Genomic DNA, 18,912 nt, shown 5'->3' on the forward strand with positions numbered 1-18,912 from the left:
TGCTTTGTGTCTGCTGATCAGGATGATTGGGTGGCTTTCTTGCCATTAGCCGAGTTTGCCCTTAATAATCGGGCTAGTTCTGCTACCTTGGTTTCGCCTTTTTTTTCTGTAATTTTGGTTTTCATCCTCGTTTTTCTTCAGGGCAGGTTGAGCCTTCTGACTGTCCTGGTGTGGATTCTGTGGTTGACAGGCTGCAGCAGATTTGGGCTCATGTGGTGGACAATTTGGTGTTGTCTCAGGAGGAGGCTCAGCGTTTTGGTAACCGTCGTCGGTGTGTTGGTTCCCGGCTTCGGGTTGGGGATTTGGTCTGGTTGTCTTCCCGTCATGTTCCTATGAAGGTTTCTTCCCCTAAGTTCAAGCCTCGGTTTATTGGTCCTTATAGGATTTCTGAGATTATCAATCCAGTGTCTTTTCGTTTGGCCCTTCCAGCCTCTTTTTCCATCCATAATGTGTTCCATAGATCTTTGTTGCGGAAATATGTGGTGCCCGTTGTTCCCTCTGTTGATCCTCCGGCCCCGGTGTTGATTGATGGGGAGTTGGAATATGTGGTTGAGAAGATTTTGGATTCTCGTTTTTCGAGGCGGAAGCTTCAGTATCTGGTCAAATGGAAGGGTTATGGCCAGGAAGATAATTCTTGGGTTGTTGCCTCCGATGTTCATGCTGACGATTTGGTTTGTGGTTTTCATTTGGCTCGTCCTGATCGGCCTGGGGGCTCTGGTGAGGGTTCGGTGACCCCTCCTCAAGGGGGGGTACTGTTGTGAATTCTGCTCTTGGGCTCCCTCCGGTGGTTTTGAGTGGTAGTGCTGTGGTAGTTGGATCGCAGCATTTATCAGGTGTATCCATTTTTTGCAATTTGGGCTGGACTATTTAGTCCTGCTTTATCCTTTAGTCAGTGCCAGTTGTCCATTGTTTTTGGAGGATTCACATCCATACCTGGTCTCTCCTGTTCTGCTGTTCATTTCAACAAATATAAGTTCTGGCTTTGTTTTTGCTGTCCACCTGCTGTGGACCTTATAGTTCTGTGCATTTTCATGTTTTGTCTTGTCCAGCTTTGACTGTGAAGGATTTTTTGCAGCCAGGCTGTGTCTCTGGAGCTGCAGATATAAACCCAATTTCTTTAGTCAGATGTGGTGATTTGTATTTTCTGTGGTGGATATTTGCTAGTGTTTTAATACTGACCGCTTAGTACTCTGTCCTATTCTTTCTTTTTAGCTAGTATGGCCTCCTATGCTAAATCCTAATTTCATGTCTGCGTATGTTATTTCCGTCTCCTCTCACAGTCAATATTTGTGGGGGGCTGTCTATCCTTTGGGGATTTTATCTGAGGCAAGATAGTTTTCCCATTTCTGTCTTTAGGGGAAGTTAGTTTTTAGGCTGTGTCTAGGGGTCTAGGGAGTGTTAGGTACCCCCCATGGCTACTTCTAGTTGCGCTGCTTAGTTCAGGGTTTGCGGTCAGTACAGGTACCACCTTCTCCAGAGTACGTCTCATGCTGCTCCTAGGCCACCAGATCATAACAGGAGGCAGCCTATTGCAGGGCAGAACTCCCTCTGGATTCCTCTCCTTGTGCTATTACTTCGTTTCTCACTCTCAGCAACACAATTCTCTTTGTGTCCTTTCTTAGGATGCTGCCGCATGTCGGGCTCCGTAACCCTCTGGCTAGGCCTCTGACAGGATCCCACCCCTGTCAGGGACCTCTCTGTCTGCAATGGTTTGATGTTCCTCCTTTCCCCTGTCTGCCTGACAGGTGCTTCCTGGGTGATGCCCAGTCAGCTTCTGACTCGGGCAATCCCCAGCCAGCTTCTGCCTGGGTCAATGCCCAGTCAGCTTCTGCCTAACTTCCTAGTGGAAGGACTGGAGCGTGAAGTGTGCTGTGTGGTTTGTGATACCTGGTAAGGTGATCTCCCTTATTGCCTTCAGACGCAACATCACTCCCCCCCCGGTGGAAGAACGACACCACTGCAACGACCAGGACCCTGGGGCGCTGCACTCCCCCCCGTTAAATCCAGTACTCCGGAACTGGGAAAAGAAAACAACATACATTAGCAACACAGGCAGTTCAGGAATCATTCATCGTCCATGATCCTGCAGTGTTTGGTAAAAGAAATAAGAGAACTTGTGCAAAAACAAATGCAGAACTTGGAATCCTCCTATAATTGAGGACCCCTTTAAAAGTTAACCCTGGACGGGTTTAAACTTGAAAAGCAAAGGAAAAACAGTTAACTTTTTACTTCCATCGGGTTTTCAAGGTTTACTTAAACAACTCTGGAGGTAGTACCGGTGGGGGTAGTCCTGCTGGATACGGGCGACTACCTGGTACTGCATAGAGTGCATCTGCACTCCTGATGGGAGTCTGTGTGCTTACAGTTCTGCGCTCCACTAAGGCACAAGCACATCTGGAGCATAGAACAACAGGTGCTCTATCAGGAATGGCAGCGGTTATTGTTTCCCTCACCTGGCCAGATGAGGGCGGTGTCGGGCAATGTGGAGCCTCTGGTGACAACGGCTCCGAGTCTCTAGGTGGCACTAGGAGGGTCTCGTCGGTGGCCGGGGCAGGTTCGGTTGCCTACCTGCCGCCACGGTGTCTCCAGTGCCGGTCTCCTCCACTGCAGGTGGAGGCTCCGTCGGCTGGCTGCGCTGCCGCTGGCAGCTGCGCGGTACCAGGATTTCCAGAGCTGGCGGCACAGCTCCTCGACTTCCGCGCCAAGAACCTCCAAGTTCATACATGGTGGCGGGGCCTATTCGGCTTCTGATTGGTGGACAGCACTGCGGGTGTTCTCCCCCTCCTCCTCTTCTGGAGGGTGGTTCCTTCGTCGTCCTCCACCATCCCAGACCAGGAGGCGGACCTTTCTTGTTGATGGGCATATCTCCCTGACATAGTAGTATCTGAGAGGGGCTGGCTCCACTTTCCCATCTCCCTGACATAGTAGTATCTGAGAGGGGCTGGCTCCACTTTAGCGCCATTCTTCCAGGCTACGCCCTCGATGACACACCCCACTCCTCCGGCACACCACATGGTGCTGTAATGGCGGCGAGTTTGGCGGGAATTTTGGCAGGAAACGGCAATACAGTCTTTAAGCACAAACAGTTCAAATACGATTCTGGCACAGTTCTTAGGTGCACATGACCCAATTTTCAGGCTTAAGTAGATCCTGCTCGTGACACCAAAGTTGGATCGCCCCCACGTCAGGGCAATTGGGTACTCGGAGCCGGGCCCTTTGGTTCTCATCAGGGATGTCACGGTGGCCTGACCCAGTCCGTGGCCCTTTGAGGGGCATCCAATAAAAGGACGAAAGTTAATAGGATAATGTTCGTGATGCCACCTGTGGTATTCGGTCAGGGTGACCGACGGTTCTTAGGGGTCCGATGGGGTGATGTGATGGCAGCTAGATGGTATACCTTCCCACAGGTGAAGTATGTCCCCAGGGCTTCCCAGAATGTAGATGGTGAATGGTGGATGCTGTAGGGCGCAGTGAATAACGAGGACACAAGGTTGCAGTCTCTTTACCTTTACTGAAGGCTTCAGCGTCCACAGTCCAGAGCACCAGATCACAGGGCAGGCAGAGTCCGGCCGGTCTAAAAGCAAATCCAGAGTCCCCTTATCCAGGTGGAAATCAGTAACCTTCCTCTAGCGCCTGAGTGTTGTAGTACCTCCCTGCTGAGCTTCTCGGTGAGGTCCTCACAACTGATGTTGGTGTTCTCGATGTTATGTCTCTTTCTCTCTCTCTCTGTCCCCCAGATGGTATGGATAGGACAAACCCGGATGACTGATGGCCTGAGGCTTTTTACAGGGACCCTACGATGCCCCAGCCCCCACAAGTTGCCACCGTGCCTCCTGGGTGTAAGGTCGGGCAGCTAATGTGGAATTAACTGTCCTGCCAGTCTCTGAAGTAAAGCATAGAGTTCCTTACTCCCTCTGTGTTCTGGCTACCGGCTTCTGCGCCTCAGAGGGAGGCAGCCTATTGCAGAGCAGAACTCCCTCTGGATTCCTCTCCTTGTGCTATGACTTAGTTTCTCACTCTCAGCAACGCAATTCTCCTCGTGTCCTTTCTTAGGATGCTGCCGCACGTCGGGGGAGGCTGCTCCGTAACCCTCTGGCTAGGCCTCTGACAGGATCCCACCCTTGTCAGGGACCTCTCTGTCTGCAATGGTTTGATGTTCCTCCTTTCCCCTGTCTGCCTGACAGGTACTGCCTGGGTGAAGCCCAGTCAGCTTCTGACTCGGTCAATCCCCAGCCAGCTTCTGCCTGGGTCAATGCCCAGTCAGCTTCTGCCTAACTTCCTATCCAAGCCACCAGTTTTACCCAATTGTGAGGAGTGCCCTCCTAGATAGGAGCATAGCTCCCACTGGTGGACTGGAGCGTGAAGTGTGCTGTGTGGTTTGTGATACCTGGTAAGGTGATCTCCCTTATCGCCTTCAGACGCAACATCACTCCCTCCCGGTGGAAGAACAACACCACTGCAAAGACCAGGACCCTGGGGCACTGCACTTACAATGAATTTTTGATAATGCATCTGCATTCCTCTCTGATTTCCCTGGTCTATGTTCTATGGAGAAATAACATTTCTGCCGTGAGAGAAACCACCTTGTCACCCTAGCATTTTTTCTTTATTATATTTAATCCATGTCAGCGTGGGGCATGATCTGACACAAGCTTAAATCTCCTACCTAAGAACTAATACTTCAAACATTCTAGTGCCCACTTAACAGCTAATCATTCGCGCTCTAGAATGTCATAGTTTTTTATGCCAGAGTTAACTCCCTGCTTAAATATATTAGTAGGTGTTCTTCTCCATTTATAGTTCGCAACAAGACGGCTCCCAACCCTGTTTCTGAGGCATCTGTCTAAACCAAGAACTCCTTTTTAAAATCTGGTGTAATTAAAATCACACAGATGACTTAAGGCACTGAAAGGCTTGTTCTGCTTAGGGAGACCATGGCTTCATTATGGATTTCCCCCTTCTTGTCATGTCTGTCAATGGTGTTGCCCTTTAGGCAAAATTTGGTACGAACCTCCGATAATAGCAGGTGATCCCTAAAAAAGCCTGCGCTTTTTTCTAAGGCTAGTTTCACATTTGCTTTAGAATCCGCAGCGTTTAATCCGCATCCGTAAGTGCAGGAAAAAAACGCATATAAACGCGTACAAACGCGGCGGTTTTTAGACGCATGTGGGAACGCATGCGGTTTAAAAAACGCCACGTTTATATGCGTTTTTTCTGCGTTTGCGTTTGTGGTGCGCATGGTGACAAATTTTACAGGAGAAAAATCTAGATAACCAGACACCGCCAATGTGACTACAGAGGGCGTGTATTATGGGATCTCTATATATAGATCCTTGAACAGCTGAAATCTTCAGATTTTGCTCCTGTATGCTGTGTCATAATGGATCTTCGCATGGAGAGCTTTTATTTCAACCTGGATTTAAGCATCAAGCTGTTTCTTGCCTGTGTGTTTGCTTGGGAGCAAGACAGAAATCGCGAAAGATGGAGAAGGAGACATTGTAGGCATTTTTGGAGACACCCCTTTATCGAACTACGTGAGAGCCGTGGAGCATATCACACGCTGTATGGCAAGCTTAATGTCAACCCGGAGAAATTCCATGAATATACAAGGATGTCACAATACTCGTTCCGGGATTTGCTTGCTCGTGTCCAAGGAGCCATACGAAGAGCGATACCACCCGAGGAACGTCTGCTGGTTACATTAAGGTACGTTCCAAATCTAAACCAATGACAGTCCAAATTTTGGGTTCTCTGACATGTATTTTTTGTGTATTTTCCTTTCTGTTTTTAGCGTAACCACACCATAAATAGAATAGATTGTAATTTTTTTTTTTTATTATTTTCTTCCAGATTTCTGGCAACCGGAGAGGGTTTATCGTCCCTCCACTTCCAATACCGGCTTGGAATATCCACCCTGTCCGGAATATTTGCGGACACCTGCCGGGCTTTGTGGAATGTACTCCGAGATGAGTTTATACCCCTACCTACCTTGGACATGTGGCTTGAAATTGCGGAAAAATTCTGGAGTGTGTGTGATTTCCCAAACTGTTTGGGAGCGGTTGATGGAAAGCACATGCGCATTATCAAACAAGCCAGAACAGGATCGGAGTACTTCAATTTCAAAAATATTTTTCTGTTGTGCTCATGGCAATTGCCGATGTGGACTGCCGCTTCATCTCCGTGGACATTGGAGCTTTTGGCCGTGGCAACGATTTACAGACTTTTAAGAACTCTGATATGGGCTGCCGTGTGTATGGCAAAAAATTTAATTTTCCACGGCCACAACCACTCCCCAACACTCAAGGTCCACCGACGCCATTTGTTATGGTTGGGGATGAGGCCTTTCAGATGTGTGAAAACCTACTGGAGCCATATTCCAGTCGGGACTTGAACCACACTAGAAGGATCTGTAACTACAGACTGACCAGGGCCCGAAGAACAGTAGAGTGCACCTTTGGCATTCTAGTCTCAAAATGGCGCATCCTTGCATCAGCCATTAATCTAAAAATGGAGACATTCGACGAGGTGGTCAAAGCCTGTGTGGTTCTGCACAATTACATAATGGCTAAGGAGCGACCCAACATTGAACTGGATGAACCTGTTGCACACCCACTGCCCTATTACCATCATCACCCGCTGCGGTCAACTGCTGAAGTTGGTCACATGCGGGACTAATTTGCCGCCTATTTTAATTCTGATATTGCACGTGTGTCATGGCAGGACAATGTTGTGTAAATATAATAGAACAACCTCCAGCACTCACATGAAAAAAATGAAAAAATCTTGTGTCCAATGATAAATTCTTTATTATATTATAATTATTTATTCTGGGAGTTCACAGCCACGATAACGGTGTATAACAGAGAATTTTTCCCAACGTTTCGACCATAAAATGGTCTTTGTCAAGGGTACAATCTATATAAGAAAACACAGTACAGTATAAGTACAACACACTATAAATCGATAATATACAACGGAAAAAAGATAAATAAGTACAACCTAATTAATGTTACTGTTACATCATCACTATAAGTTTGCATCTTCCGTGAACTCTCAAAAAAAGAGAAGAAACATATAAATGTAAATATATATATATATACGTATAAGATGTATTAGTATTAAACCAATAAACAATATCCATTCTCCAATCTGGAAGTGCATATCGGCAAAAGAAAATGGTTCAAAAAGCCCACATGTGAACATAAATGAAAATAATAATCCTAAATATGTCCCCTTCTGAGATCAGTACCGTAGAAAACTGGGCAACACAATAAACATAGATTAGTATACAGATAATCACTCTGCAATACACAAATCCTAACGCAGGTTTCATGGCTTATCAACCGCTATACAAAAGGACACTAGAGAGCTAATGGAAATGTATCCCCAACGTAAAGCCCAGAGGGCCAAAAGAAAAACAGTAAACAAGGCTGTGAAAGTAATAGTAATTACCTGTATAAGCAAATAGGATTCCCGACAGCTATCCCAGAGTAGTGGTATGCCGGTGTGCGGAAGAACCTTATATAAGGCAGTGATGCAATATCCTGCCCATCACGTGATCCACCAGAGAAATCCCGGAAACAGCCGAAATTAAACACTAGAGAGTGCGCATGCGTTAGAAAAGCCGGAGATATCCGAAGAAAGCCGAAAGGAGATAAAGAGGGGAAGGACTGCGCAAGCGCAGAATGAGAAGGTGCCGCAGAGACGTGCGCCGCAGAGAAGTGCGCACGCGTAGTAACATAGAATCGGAGACATCCGAATGGAGCCGAGAAGTACAGTGAAAAAGAGGGAGAAAGACAGGGACTGCGCAGCCTAAAGATGTTTCCTCTGTTAAGTTCAGAAATGAGATAAGACAAAAAACTACACGGGAAAGAACTAAGTAAAAGGGATGGAGGATAAACAAGAAAAACCAAAGAAAGAAAAAAGGAAACAAAACAGGGAATAAGAGAAACATACAAAAAGAGAGGGGATACATTACCAGTGCATCAAGAAACCTATAATAAGAGCAAAACAAAAAAGAGAGAAATCAATACATACGGAAAATATGACATATTGTATAGTAAATGACATACATTTAATAGCTGATCTCATACTCCCTATTTAGCCCCCACGGTTCCAGTGTTTGTAACGTGTAAATCCAATAAGATTCTCTAGATTTTAACCTCTTAATCCTGTCTCCTCCTCGTCTGGGCAAAGCTACATGCTCTATCACCTGATATTTCAATTGTGATACGTTATGCCCAGCAACAGCAAAGTGTGCCGGAATAGGCAACATGAGTTTTTGACACCTGATGGTAGATTTGTGCTGAGATATGCGGTCTCGGATATGTTGGGTGGTCTCGCCAACATATCCGAGACCGCACGGGCACTTGATCAAATATACAACATAAGAAGAATTGCATGTAAAAAAACCATTTATATGGAATAATTTTCCAGACCGGGGGTGCGAGAAGGTTTCGCCCTTTGTGATGTTCGAACATTGCAGACAATGAAGACAAGGGAATGTCCCCCGTTTTTGTGTAGCCAGTGTCCTCTGTATGTAATGGGGTTTATCAGAACCAATATCAGCTCTCACTAGTAAGTTTCTAAGATTAGAAGGTTTTTTATAACACATAATGGGAGTCTCATTGAATTCGGGTATATTAGGATAAGCCTTGCCCAATAAATCCCAATGGCGTAAGACACAATTTTTTATCTTATAGAGATATGGATGGAATGTGCTGATAAAGGGTATCCTCTGTTTCCCCAAGCTCCTTTTATTGTCCATAATATTAGTCCTGGCCTTTTGAAGAGTTCTCACAGGATAACCACGTTGCAAAAATTTAGTTGACATCTCTTGATGTCGTATGGCCTGTTTGTTCTCATTAGATACTATGCGAGATACTCGGTGGTATTGTGAAGTGGGTAATGACTGTTTGACATGTCGGGGATGACAACTGCTATAATGCAATAAACTGTTCTTATCAGTTGGTTTGCTATATAGGTCCACATCAAGATTACCATCAACTTCCACTGTAATCATTGTGTCTAAGAAATTAATAGACGTTACACTCTTCTGCATAGAAAATGATAAATGGGGAATACAGGAATTCATATCACTTACGAACTGAAGGAGAAGATCCTCCTCCCCTTTCCAAATCATAAAAACATCATCTATATACCGTTTCCAGTATATAGAATGTGTTTGAAATAATGAATGTGTATAAACGTAAGTTTCCTCAAACGCCGCCATGAATATGTTTGCATATGGTGGTGCCATGTTTGAACCCATGGCCGTGTTGTGTAAATGTCCTGTTGTAATTTTATCTTATCAGTAATTTTCTTAAATGTTAATAATATTTCTCATTCATAAACTTTATTTTTGGTTGTGTTGACCATGTCTCCGATGTATTTCCTCTACAAACCAAGGTTGTCCTAAAACTAGCAGTATTTGGTCTGTATTTAATATCAGTATTGTGGTGAAATATGAATATATATATATATATATATAAATATATATATATATATGTGTGTAGGGACATATGTCTAGGGTTATATGTGTGACCAGTGATAATGTAACATCTGTCCTGAAGGCAAGTCGCATCTAGGTGTTAATAGGTACTTCCTTGGGAATAGTAGAACTTCTGTCTCCAGATCTCACCAGGAGGTCTAGCTAGGGCCGAAAAGAAAATTTGGCACCTATGAGGTCTTGGAGGGGAGATGCTAAATTGCGGCCTGAGGGAAGCTATCCCTGGGAACCATCTCACACGTGTCTCCAGAGGAAAATAATATATATTCATTGGTAGAGCGGCCATGCCCAATCAAACAGACCGCAATTATGATATTAACCTGGGAGGCCGGTCTGGAAACCTGACCTCAGACCCAAGTTATAAATTTAGGCTGCAGACAGAGAATTGTGTTCAAATGTGAGGGCAGCCTGAGAAGCTGATGTGTTCCACCAACTCTATTCACCCCCCTCAGGGAGCAGAAAGCAGACTACCAGTTAGATGATTTCTGTAAGTTTATCCTGTTTATTTTGACATTGTTTGCATAAGTTGTATGTCTTTTTATTATCATATTTTTATACCTTTTTCTTATTGTAAGCATTGAACTTTTTGCTATTAAAGTATAAAACTTTAACAAGTTGAACCTTGAATGTTCTAAAGGAATACATAGCCAAAAGGTGTGTGAGCCTTATGAGTGATACACATATTTTTATTAGTCAGGTGTCAGAAATAATGAATTCATGATGCACTTATAACAGCCTCATGAATTCACCATTTCTGACACCTGTGCAGGTGAGCATAGATATGCCGTGTATGACCACCATCGTCCCTTCACTTTGTGTGGAATAGATTACGTACACAGAAGAAAAAATGGAGGTTATCATACAAGGCAGTTCTCTACTCACCAGGTCAGGTGTCCTAACTAATGAGTTTTTTGACACCTGACCTGTTGAGTATAGTTCTGCATTGTATTTCCGCCATTTTCTCTTCAGACTGCAACACTAGTCACAGACTAAGCAGAATGAAGAGATTATGGAGATAATACATGAATTAATTTTTTGGCCCACCTCATATCTCTATACTAAAGACACACAAAGCTGTAGTCTTTTATTTGCTAACTACTGGAGATATGATGTGGCCCCAAAAAAAAGTGTGTGGCGAAGTTTCTTATTTGGCGCACGTTGTGTGTGTTGCCGGCGGCGATAGACACAATAAACCAAACATAATTGGGGCAAAATAAATTGTATTTATTTTTTAACAACAAAAAAATTTCTTTATCTGCAACGGCTTCTGGTAGAGTGATGTACACTGGGGGGGGGGGTAAAGCACTGAGGTCTGGCTAACCGTGGACCACGCAGAGGTGGCAGGAGAAGGAGCAATGAAACTAGTGGGGTCTGGTAGTTCGGGGATGGTGCTTGACACATGAGAGGCTTGAGACGCACTGGAAGGGTGAGACAAATCTGACATTACATACACACTGGGAGGTGAAGGGGGAGGAATACTAAGAGTCCGCTGTTTTTTTTTTTTCCTTTCTGGGATTGCCGGGTTCTGGGAAGCCTCGGTGGGCTCATAAGTCTTGGCACGGTCGTGGTGGGTGACCTGTCAGGGTCCGGCTGCACTGTGTCAGAGTCCATAGTGCTCGTAGAGCGTGCAGCCATGCCAGAGTCCATAGTGCTCGTAGAACGTGCAGCCATGCCAGAGTCCATAGTGCTCGTAGAACGTGCAGCCATGCCAGAGTCCTTAGCGCTCGTAGAGCAGAAGGCCATGTCAGGGTCCTGCTGCATCGTGGTGGTACGGAAGGCCATGCCAGGGTCCTGCTGCATCGTGGTGGTGGCGGTACGGAAGGCCATGCCAGGGTCCTGCTGCATCGTGGTGGTGGCAGTACGGAAGGCCATGCCAGGGCCCTGCTTCTTCGTGGTGTCAGTGGAGGAGGTCCAAGCAGGAGCAGCGGTTGTCATGGTGGTGGCGGTAGGCTGTCCAACAGCACTCGGCATGGTGGTGGTGCTGTACTGGTGTCCGACAGTGCTAGGAATAGAGGTGGCCATGCAGTGGTATGCAGCAGAGGTCAGCATTGAGGTTAATCGTGACAGTGAAGGCACAATTGGATATGCCGCCACTGTCTGCTGAAAATACCGACTCTGCTGCATAGCCTGCACGTAAGCAGCATTGCAGACCTGCATGACACTCAGCTGGAGATCAGGAGTAAGGTGTTCCGACATGCCCTGCTCAATTTGGTTAAAAAAATTATGTGCTGGCCTCTGGAGGTCGGCTTTTACTTGGTCAAGGCTTTTGGTGACCTCCTGGATACGTGTATTCATGTGGCTAAGTGAAATATCCATTCGGTCACTGAAAACCATGAGTCCTTCGTGAAAAACCGAGCTCAAGTGCAAAAACTCAGGCATGAGGGACCTGTCCGATGCCCTCTGCCGCTTCCGGGAGGAGCCCCAAAAAAAAGTGGCAGTGGCAGAGGACTGGGAAAGGGGAACACCTGATGGACCAGCTTCCTGGTCTCCAGCTAGTGTGGCAGGCCCACTTGCTGCAGAGCTGCTGGATGGCTGGGACGGGTCCGTGTCTGTCTGATGAAGGACCGCTCCAGAACCTGGGCCAACAGTAGTGCTCCATGTGCTGTGAAAAAAGTAAAAAGAAAATTATCCACATATCTGTCCACTTTGTATGTAATAAGCTTGATATTGCACCTAAAACTCTCATTTTATAGTCTCACGTTTTGTTAGTTACCACAGTCTGAGTTCACTTTTCTCACTTGGTCTACAAAAATGTTTTCTTTTTCCCCCTCCAAATGGAGGTTTTGAATTGTATATATTTTTATCTTTTTGCATTATGCTGTAATTTACAATCCCATAGGCACAGCAGAGGTGACCTATTTGGTACTTTGCACTTACAAATGCCTGCACAAAGTATTGATTTTAAAGGTGTTTTTTTTTTCTTTTATTTTGAGAAAAAAACCCTTGTGCTTTTCGTAATGTTGCTTCATTTATTTTCCTGCAGTACAAGAGATGTGGTGCACTCCGCATGGAAAAAAGGTGCAGGCTGAACACAAAGTCACAGTGTCTATAGAAAAAACATACCAGTGTGACGGACTCAGTGCTACAGGACCCTTGCAGACTTCGCCTACTCCAGACTGCTTCTGCACCTTTTCTACCCTCCATTAGAAGTGTGGTTTTGACAAAGACCAGCCTTGGTCGAAACGTTAACCGTAACTTAAAGTATCCGTTATTTTCTCTGAACACTAATAAGCATTTGGTGATGCCTGTACTAATAATAAAAAATACAACTTTCACTTATTTTCCTGACACGGCAGGCCCTGTTCTTGTGCACTTGGTTATAGTCTGGTACGGTATTGCACCTTCCCCTATTGTATTCCCAGGTGTGTACATACCTGACCGGTGCCATGTCGGTACCCAATCTCAGGTTACATTGCACTACTGATGGGTATGAGGCGTTGGCTTTATTTCAAAGTAAATGAAAAGTACTTAACAATTTGCTGTCATTTCTCCTGACCGATCTGCTTTAGGAAATACTTTTATTCTCCGTAATCTGGAGCATCATTCCCAACACCTGTGCATTGTGCTATTCCTCTGTTCCTCCTAGAAATGTATGCACTAATTGCTAATTGGGTGTTACCAATGGTGGGTCCTTACATATGGTCACACCGTCCAGTGCCACAGACTGTGTATGGAGACACCTCTTTGACAAAAGGATTAATAACATCCAGATGTCAATTTACTCTTAAATCTTTTGCAGTGTCCTAAGAAAGGTTCTTTAGAATGATTGATTGTATACGTACACGCTGCCGCCTTGCCACCCGACCTTGACTCCGCTGCTCCTGCCCAGTCTCTGCCACAGTAGAAGAAGAGCTCTAAAAAAATGGAAAACAAAAATTGTCATATGTGTTGATGTGACAGTGAATACTTACCAATCTGAGGAGGCAAGTACTCACCTCACTGACATGTTCTACTTCAGAAGGCCCAGGACGTTGCTCCTCATCAGAAGAGGAAGACATTCTGATGCATGCAGAAAGAAATAGCAGAAATCAGGACCTGTAGAGACAGAAAATAGAAAATAAAGGCATTGGCTAGGATATACTCACATTGTTCAGAGGCTTGGTTGCTCCAAGGTGCTGTGGTCCGTCTGTTCTGCTTGGCTGTCTGCTGAGTAGTGAGTGACCTGCAAATGTCCACTCGCTCTCTTTATCACCTTGTATGTGGGGGATGGCTTATCAGTGTCTAGACATGTTTTTCTCTTGTGGAACGCATGCGTTCACGAACGCAAGCAAACGCATGTGCTTTTGAACGCATGCGTTCATATAGACAGCAATGCGTTTTTGTGGCGCATTCCTTGCACAATCGACCGCATACATTTTCAGGCGGCAAATTGACGCCTCTAAAAATGACTAAATGTTGCATTTCCGCGACAAGCCTCAGACGACGAAACGACGCATGCGTCGTCAAACGCGGCAAAACGTGAACGATTGCAGACGCATGCGTCCCTAATGTTAAAGATAGGAATACACAACGCATGCAGATATTTGCGGAAGAAATGCTGCGGACACAGCCGCAAATGTGAAGCCGGCCTTAGTTATCGGCCTATGCCAACTCTGTATGGCCTCAACTTTATTAATTTGAGGGTTTATCAAGCCCCTGCCGCCAACAACCCCAAGATACCTGTCCTCCTTTAGCCCTAAGGCACATTTTTCTGGATTTATTGTAAGACTTGACCCACTGATCGTGTCTAGCATGGCTTTAAATTTACACAGATGGCTTCTCCAGTCTAAACGGAAGACAACCACAACACCTAGGTAAGCTGCTGCGTTACTATTATGTGGAGACCAAAGAACATGAAGTATAACAACTCATCAATACGTTTAAAAATATATATTTATTAATGCAATAAAGCAAAACCTATAAATAACAAAACATAACACCAAATAAATAACCAGAAATATATCATACAGAGTCAATTGAATATTGAGAATGGGTGCCCTAAAACCAGTGTTACATCATGGCTACAGAAAAGGGGTATAGGTTGTAGTGATTAGATCCAATGGATGCCTAACGGAAAAAATGACATGCTAGTGCTTACTACATCCCTAAACAGCCATAAAGATCAAAACCATATCACTAAGTAAAGCGCATATACCCCATGGTCCAGTGACCCCAAAATAGTATCAATATAAGGGAACTAGTCACATGCTGTGTTCTTACCCTTTTCTCTATCCATGAGTACCAACACGCGCCCCTACGCGCGTTTCGCCCACGGCTTCCTCGGGGGGCTCAGATACCTCAGATATGTTATTCGAGGGGCAGGCTAGGGACCTTGGGCAGAGATTTAGAGATCGTGGGTATAGTAACAGGAGCATTAAGAAAGGCTATGTGAGAGCCAAAAATACCAAGAGAAGTGACCTTTTGGTTCCACAGGGTGGTGACTCCGGTAGGAAAAAAGGAAAGGAGATAGAAGTACGGTTTATTTCTACGTACAACCAGCAATGGGATTTGATGAGAACCATTCTCAAGAAACATTGGTCGGTTTTACTAACCGATCCTGTTTTGAAAAAACAACTTTCCCCGACACCTCTCATGACAGCACAAAGAGGGAGAAACTTTAAAGATGTCCTAGTATCAAGCCATTACATCTCAAAACCCACTCCCTTATTTGGTAGTAATGGCAATAGGAAAGGTTTTTTCCCCTGTGGAAAATGTTTAGCATGTAAAAACCACATTAGATCCACGTCCTTCACATCATCGAGTGGCCTCAAAACATATGACATCAGAGAAAATATCACATGTATGACCACGCATGTCGTATATTATGCCATGTGCAGTTGTAATCTGATATATATCGGACTTACGTCACGTGAGTTACGGGTCAGAACCCGTGAACATGTACGTGATATAGAGGCCGCTCGTGCTGTGGACGACGTGGAGTCTTTAAAAACAATCCCCAGACACTTTAAACTTAAACATAAATGTAATTCTAAAGAGTTGAGAGTCTTGGGGATTGATTGTGTTCACATTGTTCACATGGGGATTAGAGGTGGCGATGCTATGCGGGTCCTAATGCAAAAAGAGTGCCGATGGATAGTTAATCTTGACACAATGGTCCCTCATGGACTTAATGAGCAACTCAGTTTTACATCATTCTTGTAGATTATGTCATCTCTGGACGTAGGATCACTGCTTTTTACTTTTGTTTTTAGTATATTTGTCTCTTTTTCTTATTTATTTAGTGTTATAGTTTCAGTAAGGATTTTTCTCATTTTCATATCTCATTGAACAAAGTTGGCCTGGACATGGACCCTCAAACCTCATCTGGTGGAATAAGATTGTTGGATTCGGGATGCTATTGATATTATATTCATGCACATTGTCACTTTAATATTATTATGTTTACAATTTTTATAATTCACTATTGATGCAGAATTTGTATTATGTACACAGTGTCACTTTATGATACTTATAAATATGTATTTTATTGTATTGTACTTTATATGTTATGTGTTATGTTGTGTGGTGCTAAGTGCTAATGTTCTTGTGCCTCTAATAATTTTTTGCACTAGTGGTATATGTAAGATAATCCCTTGGATCGCATATTGGGTGATCTAGCAGTATGGTGTGGGCTGTGTGCGACACATTTATGGGCCGTCCTTACCTTCATTTAGTATGACATCTTTGTGGCTGCATAGAAAACCATTGTGGAGCCAGTACGCATGTCCCTGACGCGGGCAATGGCTGCAGCATCGTCCCTGGCGCCTTATTGTGACGTATGCGGGTCAGTGACGTCACCGTGGGTGCATTGTGTACACCAAAAGGCATGTTCTTTTATTGGTACAAACCTTCTAGGGTGGGAAAAGACATTTTTTCTTTGACCCTCTTTGTTACAGTAATTTGCCAATAATACTTGGTAAGATGCAGAGTCATTATGTATCTGGCATGACCAAGTTTGTCAATGAATTAATCTACCCTAGGCATGGGATATGCATCAAATGTAGAAATTTCATTTAATTTCCAAAATCATTGCAAAACCTCCAGGTCACGCTTGGTTTGGGAATCTGCACAACTGGGCTAGATCATTCACTTATGGACGCTTTGATCACTCCCAGCTCCAACATACGTTTGACTTCATTAGAGATTGCTTTTTGGCCTGTCTCTGTTATTCTATAGGGTTTAAGTTTTAATTTCTTACCCGGTTCAGTAACTATATCATGTTTTATCAGATGGGTATTTCCAGGCAGGTCAGAGAACTTAGTTTTGTTCCTCTTGAGGAATTGTTGCGCTTTATGTCGTTGGGCCGTCGAAAGGGTATGCCCTAATTTCACCACTGGAACCGGTTATGGTGACTTAGTATTCTTAAGACCGGCAGCGCCAAACGAATCCCTGTCTTTCCAAGGTTTAAGTAGATTCACATGATACAGCTGGTACGGTTTACATCTTCCCGGTTGACGTACCTTATAATCTACTTCTCCAACCTTCTCTACTATCTCATATGGACCCTTACACTTCATCAATTACTTTCTACTTTTGGCACTAAGACCAAGACTCATTCTCCTGGGTTGAAGTCCCTAATTTTGACCACCCTATTATACACTCAATTTTGGGCTCTTTCCATGTGCTCTCTGACAAAAGGTAAAACTTTTTCGATTTGGCCCTGCATCTGTGCTACGTTTTCAATAACACTTTTATTTGGGGTGGCCTCAGCATCCAACATTTCTTTTGCTATGTCCAACAGACCTCTTAGGTGCCTCCCATACACTAACTCAAAAGGCGAGAAACCGGTAGAAGGCTGCGGTACTTCTTTCATGGATAACATTTAATATTGCAAAAGATAATTCCAATCGCGTCTATCTTTTTCCATTTCCTTTTTTAACATGTGCTTCAGTGTCTTATTGAACTTCTCAACTAGTCCATCCGTTTGTGGATATCATACCTGTTTGTTAGGCAATCCGTACATGTGTTGCAGCTTCAAACAGCCATGAGACATGCAGGCCCGGGGACTCGAATATATTATTCGAGCACGCCGAAGACACACGGTTAGCACCTGAGCATGCTCGGATAACACCTTATCCGAGCATGTTCGCTCATCACTAATGTTTTTCATTTTAATTAAATGTGTGTATTGGGTATGTCTATTGTGACTGGTTACATCACTAATTATGTATTTATACACATATGGACAATGATTTGTATGCTGTGAGTAGGGCTCTTCCTGCTTTGTAACCACTGGTTTGGTTATGTGACCCATTTTTTTGTGCCACATCATCATTAGTTATACTATATTGGCTGTTGATGGGCGCATTTTGTGTAGGGTTTTAAAGACCGCAAGGGAAATTCTACATTGAGCGCCACAACTTACGTTGCTTCTAGGGTGCCAACCTCCATGGCAAGACAGTACCAGACAATGGGGCTGCTTAGTGACAAATGCTTTCCCTCCTGTCAAACCTATATTCCTCAAAAAGTTGTATATATCTGGGTGTATATCTATTTTTTTTTTTTAAATACACCACGTTCTTGTGTGTATGTTATTTATTTTCCTTAAAACAATTAGTGTATTATCCTTAATGAAAGGATTTTTTTTATACTAGTGAGCATAACGGCAACATCTACAAGGACATATATCAAAGACTGACATGCACATCAAAACGGAGAGCACAGTAGCCATCTCCATATATTATTAACAAATTAATGCTGGACTCTGTAGTGCTATAGCATGCAAACATGAAATATATGAAATTGGAATGGCATTACTGCTCTAGAAAATAGGTTAAAATGAAGATACTTAGCACATACATTAGCCAATTGATGTGTACCCAGCAGCCAACAACAAGGCGATCCTCTTTGTTGGGAATCTAACCTAATAAGATATCTCTATTGGACTGCTAGCCTACAAATTATATGGGTAGGTATGCAGCTTTAGGCCAGTTTCACACGTCCTGATATATCCGGTACCAGAAAACCTGTAACAGAGATATTCGTGTCCGTGTGTCCGTGTGTCCGTCTGCTGTTAATGTAATACTCGCGGCACACATGTGGCAACTGTGTGCCACATCAGTACCACACGGACGGCCACCGGGGAAGAAGTGCTACAGTAAGCACTGTTCCCTGGTGGCATGTACTGAAGACGGCTCTCATTCTCCCCTGCTCTGCCGGCGATCGGTGCGAGCAGAGGAGAATGATAAGAGTTATATTGAAGTTAGAACGATGACAGCGGGTGGCGGCTTTTGGGTCTATTACTCCCATCATCAGACACCTGCTGCCACTAATAACAGTGACAGTAGGAGCGGATGATCGGGGTATTCCTCAGCCGCTGCCTGCGATATAATGAAATAATTTAATGAAAAACTCGACGTGGGTTCCCCCCTATTTTCTTGAACCAACCAGACAAAACTCACAGCTGGGGGCTGCAACCCCCAGCT

This window comes from Ranitomeya imitator, chromosome 5 (assembly GCF_032444005.1).
Source record: "Ranitomeya imitator isolate aRanImi1 chromosome 5, aRanImi1.pri, whole genome shotgun sequence".
NCBI lineage: Eukaryota > Metazoa > Chordata > Amphibia > Anura > Dendrobatidae > Ranitomeya > Ranitomeya imitator.